This window comes from Coregonus lavaretus (assembly GCF_964263955.1).
Source record: "Coregonus lavaretus genome assembly, contig: HAP1_SCAFFOLD_1050, whole genome shotgun sequence".
NCBI lineage: Eukaryota > Metazoa > Chordata > Actinopteri > Salmoniformes > Salmonidae > Coregonus > Coregonus lavaretus.
Window position 1 is genome coordinate 50,560 of NW_028160668.1, and position 11,956 is coordinate 62,515.

General features: G+C 41.2%; 1 long non-coding RNA gene across 1 annotated transcript; it reads right to left on the reverse strand.

The window, feature by feature from the left end:
* Positions 1 to 6,719: 6,719 nt before the first annotated feature.
* LOC311121578 lies at positions 6,720 to 7,552 on the reverse strand. Its single transcript, XR_014612311.1, has 3 exons — positions 7,467 to 7,552; positions 6,986 to 7,256; positions 6,720 to 6,835 (listed from the first exon to the last, which is right to left on the reverse strand). It is a non-coding gene; the product is annotated as an uncharacterized lncRNA (long non-coding RNA).
* Positions 7,553 to 11,956: the final 4,404 nt, after the last annotated feature.

An 11,956-nucleotide genomic window follows, 5' to 3' on the forward strand; every position in this document is an offset into this window, starting at 1 on the left:
CATATGATGTGAATTTGGTTGAATGATTAAAGCAGGAATAGTCTAGGGATGTGATGATGCAACAGGGAGTGATAATAGAGTGTTATAATGTGTATGTTATATCAGGTATATTAGGAGGACAAAGGTGGAGGTGCATATTGTATATTTTAACAATCATGGGTTGTTAAGCAATTGGGTCTGAGATGTTAATCATTAGAATGTGTAATTGATAATCACATAGAATTGGAGGCTATTATATTAAGATGAGGAGGATATGGTCATTTGAATGTTGTTGAAGTTTTTTAAAGGTTGTTTTAGTGGTTAATTCCATAGGAACATGGATGGCAAGTATTCTAGGTCCTCTAGTGGCCATAGTAATCATTACAGCCATAGTTATGGGTTGTTGTTTTCACATTTTTCGGGGATTTATTTTAAGATCTGTACAAACGATTACTAACATGCCTGTGATTACAGTTAGAGATGTATCAGTTAATGTTAATCCAAGGAGGGAGAGGACTAATTATTATTATTCTACATCATCTTATTCCAGTTTAGAGTCCATTGATAATGTTGATTGAGGACAAGGAATGTTAAGGTGGAATTGTATTCCTTGGAATTAAGGGTTACAGGAAGAAGATGTGGACTGATGACTATCTTAGTGGATCAGATAGAGCCCCTTGCTATCTTAGTGGATCAGATAGAGCCCCTTGTGACCAGGGAGAAACTTGGGGTTCCTCTGACAGAGCGTGGATGAAGTAGACGGATGTTTTTGTTATTTTATATTCACGTGTTCAGATTATAATATCCATGTAAGTACAAAGTGTCATGGATCTTTGGATTGGTGGGGATGATGTCATGATGGTCACAATTTCGTTGATGTATGTTTTCTTGGTAGCATGAATAAGAAATGGGTATATTTGAAAATGAAGTATATAAAAAGGGGTTATTTTAAAAGGGGGGGGTGATGTCTATGTGGGATTTTTCCTTATATATGAAGAATAAGGTTTTGACTACATAGATTATTAGCATGAATATATAGTAGTTAATTATCTGTTTATCTTTTACTCAGACTGAGTTTATAGAGGTTTGAGAGGTTTGATATCACATAAGATAGATGACTGGGAATTTATACCTTTGTTGATTAAATATATGGAGAATCAGGTTGGATTCAGGTATAGAATGTAGAAGGGGATCAATTCTCAGTTATCTAGCATAGTTTAGGATCTAGTCAGAGATATATGTGATACTGAGTAGAGAATATTGTATTTTATATGAAGTTATATGTGAATTGTTGAGGTTAAGTCATGTCACTTATCACAAAAAAAAAGAAAAAAAAAAGAAAAGAGTGGATTGATATGATGTTTTTATGGTATAATGATGTCATGTCATAGTGTTGTGGGCACCAGGGAAGAGTTATTGGATAAGTGGTTAGGAGACAGAAAGTCTACATTCTATTATGTCAAAGGAGATTAGTGATGTTTAGGATAGCATGATGGATGGGCAGGATACTGACTTTGGGGTAAAGAGTGATGAACATCAAAGACAGGGAGTGCCCATGTAGACTTGCCAGATGTATGTCAGGAAGATGGTAACAAAAGGGTATATAAGGTAGAGGGTTTCCGTTGTAAAGTAGTTCAACTGACGAAGGGCAAAGCCACGTCCGCTGGTTAGATGAACCCACGAGCTCATGATTCAATAAATACTTGGTATGAAATCTCCACAGAATGTCTAAGTATAACCTTGCATCCTTGATTCTTTGAGCACCCTAGAAACTCATCATAACAGTTGGTACCGTTAAAAATCCCTTAGCCACCTCCTCTATGTAACAAGTATATAACACGTGGAATCACCCCTTTCTGTTTATGTAGTAATAAAGGGTATATAAGGTAGAGTCTTCTTTGTTCAAGATAGTTCGTAACATCAAGGGCAAAGCTCTGGTCATTGTTGTAACGAACCCGGTACCAATCATTAAACATTTGCATTAACTGTCTACAAAGTGTCTCAGTATATCCTTGCATCCTTGATTCTTTGATACCCGAGAAACTCATCATAACGGTCCCTTAATACAAGGTTTGGTTTACTGTCTCAATGTTAGGTCCATTCATACAAGGTTTGGTTTACTGTCTCAATGTTAGGTCCATTAATACAAGGTTTGGTTTACTGTCTCTAAAAAATAAGTGTATTTTGAACAGAAAAGGATTGAATCCCTATGATAAGGTCCAAAAATACACTAAGCTCTTTGCAAAGGTATTTGGCCTTGGTAAAACAAGGTGAGAGAGAGACCAACCATTTATCGCTTTCCCTACCGGAACTCTTAAAGGAGGAAGAGCATAGAGAGAGGCCTGCCCTGGTAATGCCTGGACCGGAGACCTTACAGGTTGAAGATCAAATACATGTTGAAGATAATGTTCTGCATGACATGTTGACACATGTTCCAGCACGTAACCGGAGAAATGTTAGATACATTATGAACAAAATAAAAGACTCACCAGTCGTGGGGTCTATGTCTTCCATAGAAGCTCCAGCAGTATCCTCCAGTCCTTTGTTTCCACCAGTCGTGGGGTCTATGTCTTCCATAGAAGCTCCAGCAGTATCCTCCAGTCCTTTGTTTCCACCAGTCATGGGGTCTATGGCTTCCATAGAAGCTCCAGCAGTATCCTCCAGTCCTTTGTTTCCACCAGTCATGGGGTCTATGTCTTCCATAGAAGCTCCAGCAGTATCCTCCAGTCCTTTGTTTCCACCAGTCATGGGGTCTATGGCTTCCATAGAAGCTCCAGCAGTATCCTCCAGTCCTTTGTTTCCACCAGTCGTGGGGTCTATGTCTTCCATAGAAGCTCCAGCAGTATCCTCCAGTCCTTTGATTCCACCAGTCGTGGGGTCTATGTCTTCCATAGAAGCTCCAGCAGTATCCTCCAGTCCTTTGTTTTCACCAGTCATGGGGTCTATGTCTTCCATAGAAGCTCCAGCAGTATCCTCCAGTCCTTTGTTTCCACCAGTCGTGGGGTCTATGTCTTCCATAGAAGCTCCAGCAGTATCCTCCAGTCCTTTGTTTCCACCAGTCATGGGGTCTATGTCTTCCATAGAAGCTCCAGCAGTATCCTTGCTAAACAGCCCAGCGTTGAACTGTGTCTTCAAAGTGTCTTCGGAGTAGTTTAGTAAACATTCCAGGATAGCCCTGTAAGGATAGGTGGCACTGCTTTGACTGATAAGGCGTTCACCCAAAGTCACATCCACTTGGGAGAAGATGGTAGCCAAGGGGTAATTAATGAGGCTCACCTTGGCATCATTTGCAATATTGGTCCCATCTCTTTAGGCCACTCTGAGACGCAAAGGTAATAAGGTGTTGTTGAGGTCCAGGTAGTTGTCACCATGGCATGGGGTGAACAACTCTATAGGTCCATTGTCTGTGTTGTTGAGGTCCAGGTAGTTGTCACCATGGCCTGGGATGGACAACTCTATAGGTCCATTGTCTGTGTTGTTGAGGTCCAGGTAGTTGTCACCATGGCCTGGGATGGACAACTCTATAGGTCCATTGTCTGTGTTGTTGAGGTCCAGGTAGTTGTCACCATGGCCTGGGATGGACAACTCTATAGGTCCATTGTCTGTGTTGTTGAGGTCCAGGTAGTTGTCACCATGGCCTGGGATGGACAACTCTATAGGTCCATTGTCTGTGTTGTTGAGGTCCAGGAAGTTGTCACCATGGCCTGGGATGAACAACTCTATAGGTCCATTGTCTGTAATGGCAGAGAGTGGGGCTATCTCCACATAACAGGAACTATCTATTGGAAACTGGGTTAAGGGGTCCGTGAAAAGATGTAGCTCTGTCTTTAGAGCTCCAGAGGACATGCAGTGTAAAAGAGACGTGTTGATTGTTCTTTTAGAAAACGCTTCTGAGTTTATATTTTAGCAGTTTTTGGTCGAGACCTCATCACTTTAAGTCGTCTTTGACTTACTGACTTTCTTCCAGCGGTTAACCTCCGCTTTTTAAGGGAGCACATACGTCTTCTACCCAGAGGTCTCTTTTTAAGGGAGGACATACGTCTTATACCCAGAGGTCTCTTTTTAAGGGAGGACATACGTCTTCTACCCAGAGGTCTCTTTTTAAGGGAGGACATACGTCTTCTACCCAGAGGTCTCTTTTTAAGGGAGGACATACGTCTTATACCCAGAGGTCTCTTTTTAAGGGAGGACATACGTCTTCAACCCAGAGGTCTCTTTTTAAGGGAGGACATACGTTTTCTACCCAGAGGTCTCTTTTTAAGGGAGGACATACATCTTATACCCAAAGGTCTCTTTTTAAGGGAGGACATACGTCTTCTACCCAGAGGTCTCTTTTTAAGGGAGGACATACGTCTTCTACCCAGAGGTCTCTTTTTAAGGGAGGACATACATCTTCTACCCAGAGGTCTCTTTTTAAGAGTGGGCATACGTCTTATACCCAGAGGTCTCTTTTTAAGGGAGGACATACGTCTTATACCCAGAGGTCTCTTTTTAAGGGAGGACATACGTCTTATACCCAGAGGTCTCTTTTTAAGGGAGGACATACGTCTTCTACCCAGTGGTCTCTTTTTAAGGGAGGACATACGTCTTCTACCCAGAGGTCTCTTTTTAAGGGAGGACATACGTCTTCTACCCAGAGGTCTCTTTTTAAGGGAGGACATACGTCTTCTATCCAGAGGTCTCTTTTTAAGGGAGGACATACGTCTTATACCCAGAGGTCTCTTTTTAAGGGAGGACATACGTCTTCTACCCAGAGGTCTCTTTTTAAGGGAGGACATACGTCTTCTACCCAGAGGTCTCTTTTTAAGGGAGGACATACGTCTTCTACCCAGAGGTCTCTTTTTAAGGGAGGACATACGTCTTCTACCCAGAGGTCTCTTTTTAAGGGAGGACATACAGTGAGGGAAAAAAGTATTTGATCCCCTGCTGATTTTGTACGTTTGCCCACTGACAAAGACATGATCAGTCTATAATTTTAATGGTAGGTTTATTTGAACAGTGAGAGACAGAATAACAACAAAAAAATCCAGAAAAACGCATGTCAAAAATATTATAAATTGATTTGCATTTTAATGAGGGAAATAAGTATTTGACCCCTCTGCAAAACATGACTTAGTACTTGGTGGCAAAACCCTTGTTGGCAATCACAGAGGTCAGACGTTTCTTGTAGTTGGCCACCAGGTTTGCACACATCTCAGGAGGGATTTTGTCCCACTCCTCTTTGCAGAACTTCTCCAAGTCATTAAGGTTTCGAGGCTGACGTTTGGCAACTCAAACCTTCAGCTCCCTCCACAGATTTTCTATGGGATTAAGGTCTGGAGACTGGCTAGGCCACTCCAGGACCTTAATGTGCTTCTTCTTGAGCCACTCCTTTGTTGCCATGGCCATGTGTTTTGGGTCATTGTCATGCTGGAATACCCATCCACGACCCATTTTCAATGCCCTGGCTGAGGGAAGGAGGTTCTCAACCAAGATTTGACGGTACATGGCCCCGTCCATCGTCCCTTTGATGCGGTGAAGTTGTCCTGTCCCCTTAGCAGAAAAACACCCCCAAAGCATAATGTTTCCACCTCCATGTTTGACGGTGGGGATGGTGTTCTTGGGGTCATAGGCAGCATTCCTCCTCCTCCAAACACGGCGAGTTGAGTTGATGCCAAAGATTTTGGTCTCATCTGACCACAACACTTTCACCCAGTTCTCCTCTGAATCATTTAGATGTTCATTGGCAAACTTCAGACGGGCCTGTATATGTGCTTTCCTGGGTTAGAGGGGGTATAATACATGACCCTGGGTTAGAGGGGGTATAATACATGACCCTGGGTTAGAGGGGGTATAATACATGACCCTGGGTTAGAGGGGGTATAATACATGACCCTGGGTTAGAGGGGGTATAATACATGACCCTGGGTTAGAGGGGGTATAATACATGACCCTGGGTTAGAGGGGGTATAAAACATGACCCTGGGTTAGAGGGGGTATAATACATGACCCTGGGTTAGAGGGGGTATAATACATGACCCTGGGTTAGAGGGGGTATAATACATGACCCTGGGTTAGAGGGGGTATAATACATGACCCTGGGTTAGAGGGGGTATAATACATGACCCTGGGTTAGAGGGGGTATAATACATTACCCTGGGTTAGAGGGGGTATAATACATGACCCTGGGTTAGAGGGGGTATAATACATGACCCTGGGTTAGAGGGGGTATAATACATGACCCTGGGTTAGAGGGGGTATAATACATGACCCTGGGTTAGAGGGGGTATAATACATGTTTTTAATCAACTGCTCAGCCATCCTTCTGGCCTCTTTGATGACCATAACAATAATTCACCCATTTCAAATAACGAGAACATTTCATTTGCATTTTTGCATTTTATTTTTGCGTACATTTTTATTTATTACGTATCCATACAATTTAGGTTGTAAAGACATATCTAGGATGATCAATGGAAACAGGATGCACATGAGCTCAATTTCCAGTCTCAAAGCAAAGGGTCTGAATACATCTGTAAATAAGGCATTTCAGTTTTTTTTAAAATACATTTGCAAACATTTCTAAAAACCTGTTTTCGGTTCATCATATTATTTTTTTTATTTATTTTTAGAATAAGGCTGTAACGTAACAAAATGTGGAAAAAGGGAAGGGGTCTGAATACTTTCCGAATGCACTGTATATGGGAAATGCCATTTGGAAGATATATTCTTGTTTTACTGAACTATCACAATAATAAATATAATGTTAGATCACACATTTTGGACATACTTGGACATTGTCCCAGGTCATTGAGAACGTTCCGTACATCACAGTTTCCTCCTGTGAATAGGCCAGTCTCCTCTTAAATATCTTAGTCTGGAATTAACATTGAGATTACTGACATACACGTAATAACCACTCATTGTACTCATAAATAAGGTAGCCTGTGTAATCACCTTGAAATAATAGAATTATGAAATAGGCTGAAACAAATTGTGTTTACATATGTTTAAGACTCACACTTACCTCAGCCTGTTTCTTCCACTTCATGATCTGGGTATCATTGCCGACCCTCAACCTGTTAACATGTCCTCTAGTGGCATCAGAACATAGGCAGATGGCCATGGAGTTCAGAGTGAAGAATATCTTCTCACAGCATCCTCCCCTCCACAGCTCCATCTCCAGGCATGTTGGTACAAACTTCATTTTATTTTGCCTGCTGGTGAACAAGGCCATTGACAGCACCATCCATGTCCCTCTGTCAAGGAGGTCCTGCTTCTTACGTTGAAAGTCGTCTCTGAAAAGAGGAGACATTAGAAGGTTTCTTCTCTTAGTTTTGTCTTTTGTCTCAGACAAGGCTTACATGTCAGAGGCGTACTTACTTTACTAATTTACTTGTAGAAACGGTACAACTATATACAACATGTCAATTGTGAAATGATTGATATTGGACATCTAGTGTGAACATGATATTGGGTTAATCCTCACATTGTGGTGATTTCTCTACCTTTGATGAGGTCTACTTTGAGGTTTCTGGCCTGGGGAAGGGTTGCCCTCTAACAGGTGGTCATCAAAGGTGCCTTCTCCTCTGCCCACACCAGAGTCTCACTCGAGGAAAAGGTCTGAAAGACCTCTGTCTCCACCGGTTGGGACAAGGGACCATCTTTTTCCTGCACTAACTCCTTTTCTCTGAAAGTACATAGAAATCACACAAACCTATGATCCTACATTGTAGATATATGGTATGGCATATCAACTGAATTATAATCTCAAGTCTAAAAAACAATCACTCTTATCACATACTTCTACTACCTTACCTCTTGATGATGTCCTCTTTGTACTTCTTCACGTGTGACCTCATAAACAAAGCATGGAGGTATCGATGGCAATCCAGGTAATATCTGGCCATGGCAAGGGGACCAGACCCATAGACTGGAGGTGTCCTCTTCACCTCGGGGACAGGGGACTTTGTTGGTCTTCCAGACAATCTCACCTTCTTCACCTTAGCTGGTGTAACAGCCAATCTCACCTTCTTCTCCTTAGCTGGTGTAACAGCCAATCTCACCTTCTTCACCTTAGCTGGTGTAACAGCCAATCTCACCTTCTTCTCCTTAGCTGGTGTAACAGCCAATCTCACCTTCTTCACCTTAGCTGGTGTAAGAGCCAATCTCACCTTCTTCACCTTAGCTGGTGTAACAGCCAATCTCACCTTCTTCACCTTAGCTGGTGTAACAGCCAATCTCACCTTCTTCACCTTAGCTGGTGTAACAGACAATCTCACCTTCTTCACCTTAGCTGGTGTAACAGACAATCTCACCTTCTTCACCTTAGCTGGTGTAACAGCCAATCTCACCTTCTTCACCTTAGCTGGTGTAACAGCCAATCTCACCTTCTTCACCTTAGCTGGTGTAAGAGCCAATCTCACCTTCTTCTCCTTAGCTGGTGTAACAGCCAATCTCACCTTCTTCACCTTAGCTGGTGTAACAGCCAATCTCACCTTCTTCACATTAGCTGGTGTAACAGACAATCTCACCTTCTTCTCCTTAGCTGGTGTAACAGCCAATCTCACCTTCTTCACATTAGCTGGTGTAACAGACAATCTCACCTTCTTCTCCTTAGCTGGTGTAACAGCCAATCTCACCTTCTTCACCTTAGCTGGTGTAACAGCCAATCTCACCTTCTCCTCCTTAGCTGGTGTTCCAGCCAATCTCACCTTCTCCTCCTTAGCTGGTGTAACAGCCAATCTCACCTTCTTCACCTTAGCTGGTGTAACAGCCAATCTCACCTTCTCCTCCTTAGCTGGTGTTCCAGCCAATCTCACCTTCTCCTCCTTAGCTGGTGTAACAGCCAATCTCACCTTCTTCTCCTTAGCTGGTGTAACAGCCAATCTCACCTTCTTCTCCTTAGCTGGTGTAACAGCCAATCTCACCTTCTTCACCTTAGCTGGTGTAACAGCCAATCTCACCTTCTTCACCTTAGCTGGTGTAAGAGCCAATCTCACCTTCTTCTCCTTAGCTGGTGTAACAGCCAATCTCACCTTCTTCACCTTAGCTGGTGTAACAGACAATCTCACCTTCTTCTCCTTAGCTGGTGTAACAGCCAATCTCACCTTCTTCACCTTAGCTGGTGTTCCAGCCAATCTCACCTTCTTCACCTTAGCTGGTGTAACAGCCAATCTCACCTTCTTCACCTTAGCTGGTGTTCCAGCCAATCTCACCTTCTTCACCTTAGCTGGTGTAACAGACAATCTCACCTTCTTCTCCTTAGCTGGTGTAACAGACAATCTCACCTTCTTCACCTTAGGTGGTGTAACAGACAATCTCACCTTCTTCACCTTAGCTGTGTGTGTGTGTGTGTGTGTGTGTGTGTGTGTGTGTGTCTATATAGTAAATGCTATATATATATTATATGGTTATATATTGATCATTATATATTATATTTATATAAATGACGGTAGTGTGTGTATATATATATATATATATATAAAATATAATGTGTAAAACTAGCAGTGTAAATGTTATAGAATAAGAGTTTACTGAAAATAATAAGTAATTAAGTGAATAATGGAACAAATGTAGTGAATGTGTCTGTTTGTAAATGAAACCTAGGCTATACAATTATTGTAATATGTAAATAAACATATATTTTTATGATTTATCTTTCCTGGTTGTTATTTCTCAGTATCTCTAAACAGAAAATGTGCCAATCAATAAAGTTTTCTTTGGTTGAAGCACCATCTGTAGATTGTGTGATTTGATTGGACAACGAGTATTTAAAGAAAGACACGCAACTACAGAGGACAAACATTTTATGATTCATTATTTTTTGAAGTATTGACCTTGGGAGAATACCTTTTTAGTGTTTTTCAAAAATTGTATTACATGACACGTTCAAGGCAATTTTGTCTGTATTTTGAAATGATATATACTTATGTCTTATGCCTTAATTGTAGTAGCGTAACTGTGTTGTGAGATCTTAACTAGAACAATAAGAAACTATTACTGGATATAGTCAATGGGATAGTTGTTGTCATGGTAGACTTTTAAAACTAATTATGTGGCTGGCCACCCCTTTACAACTCGGAAGGCATGGTTTTGCAGATAAATGAGTAAACGTGAACTACACTCTTAAAAGAAAAGCTTCCTGTAGGATACTTTAGGATAATATAAGGTAAAAAAATATACCTTAAGATGAATTTCCAAGCCTATACTCTGCCATCAGCTCGTTGTTGAACCGTTGTAGACTTCAGGGGTTCTTTGAAGAAGCCTTTTAAAAAGAGGGGTTCGGTTTGGAACCAGCAGCGCCCTCGTGAGTAAAGGCCGCTCCAGCGCAGAATTCAAATTGAGACCGTTGGTCAAAAGACAACTGGAAGCGGGAAGCGCGCGGATGGTTGGAGAGACGCGACCAATAAGAGATGACTTGCAACGGATTGACGTGAAAGGTGAGTGAACCTTAGCTATTCGCTAGCTAAGATAATAATTCATCAAACTACTATCAAATAACTAAAAAACAATACATGATGTAATGTACTCTTGGTTTTTCATCAGCTAGCCAAGCTATAGCCTGTAATGTTAGCTGGTAATTGTTGTATAAATGTTGGTACGTTTTAGCTAACGTTAGCTACAGTAGCTAGCTAGTTAAAGTTACTGTAACGTTAGCTAACTTTAGCTAGCTAGACTCAATATTGAGAAATTGTAGTCATTTAAACCCATGATATACTTTCTCACCATCTCCTTCCATCCTTCTCCCTTTAGTACCTGGCTTATCCTGCCCCTGTCCAGTTAAATGGTGGAGAGTTTGGGAGCTGTGAGCTCTGATAGAGAAATGTATCAACCACCACGAACAGGTAACACACACACACACACACACACACACACACACACACACACACACACACAGATGACCCAATGTAGATTATGTTCGACTTGACAAAAAGAAGAATACATAAAACAGATCAGATTAGTTAGATGCATTTGATATTGAATATTCATGTTGTTTATGTTGTGTTTGTGTCTAACTGATGTCTTTCAGGTTGGTGTATTGGGGCGGATTGTTCTGTCCTCTGTATTTCAGACCAAAGCAAGACAATGTTTAAAGCTCGCTATGGATCTACTAACAGGTTAGCCTCTAGAAAGTATTTGGATGTATTTGAAGTGTGATTATAGTGTGTTCTGTGTTACTCCTTTGTCTATCCAATACTAACTGAATAGTGAATCAATCAATCAATACAGTTTGATTATAGTGTGTTCTGTGTAATTCCTTCATCTTTTCCAACACTAACTGAATGGTGAATGAATGCATTTGCAGTCAATCAATCAATCAATCAATACAGTGTTTGAACAAAATTCAACTCCAGTTGAAGAACTGGGACAAGCTACAAATCTCATTGTGGGGTAGGCCACATGTTATAAAGATGGTTAAAGCTCCTAAACTGAATTACATCATCAGCATGTTTCCACTGTCCATACCTGCCTACACCTTTAACACCATAGACAAAATGATTCATTTGGACTATTAAAAGGGCCAGGATGAACCAAGCTAGATTACAGGTAAAGACTAAGAAGGGAGGATTAAAGCTCCCTAACATGTAATTATAGCAAGAAGCCTTTATAACTGCCCAGATAGGCTCTCTTTATTGAGAACTCTAATAGGCCAATTTTGGTTGACATGGAAGAAGAACTTAATGCCCCATTTGGAGCATCATATTATCTGAGTCAACACTTAAATGTGGGACTGCAGAATCCCATAATGTCCCATACTAAGAAATATGGCGTCAGATAAATAAGAGACAGACATCTTCACCTTTCCTGACAAGCTCTGCTTCTTTATGGAACAACCATAAATACAAATGAGGAGGAAAGGTGGTTGTCTGGAAAGACAAATTTTTTTCTTCACTTTTGCTTCATGTGTCAACTTTAATTTGAGTGTGGCTGTGGAAGACTGGTCCCTTGATGATGTCTGCAAGTGGCTGAGTACCAATGATCTCCATGATTCCAT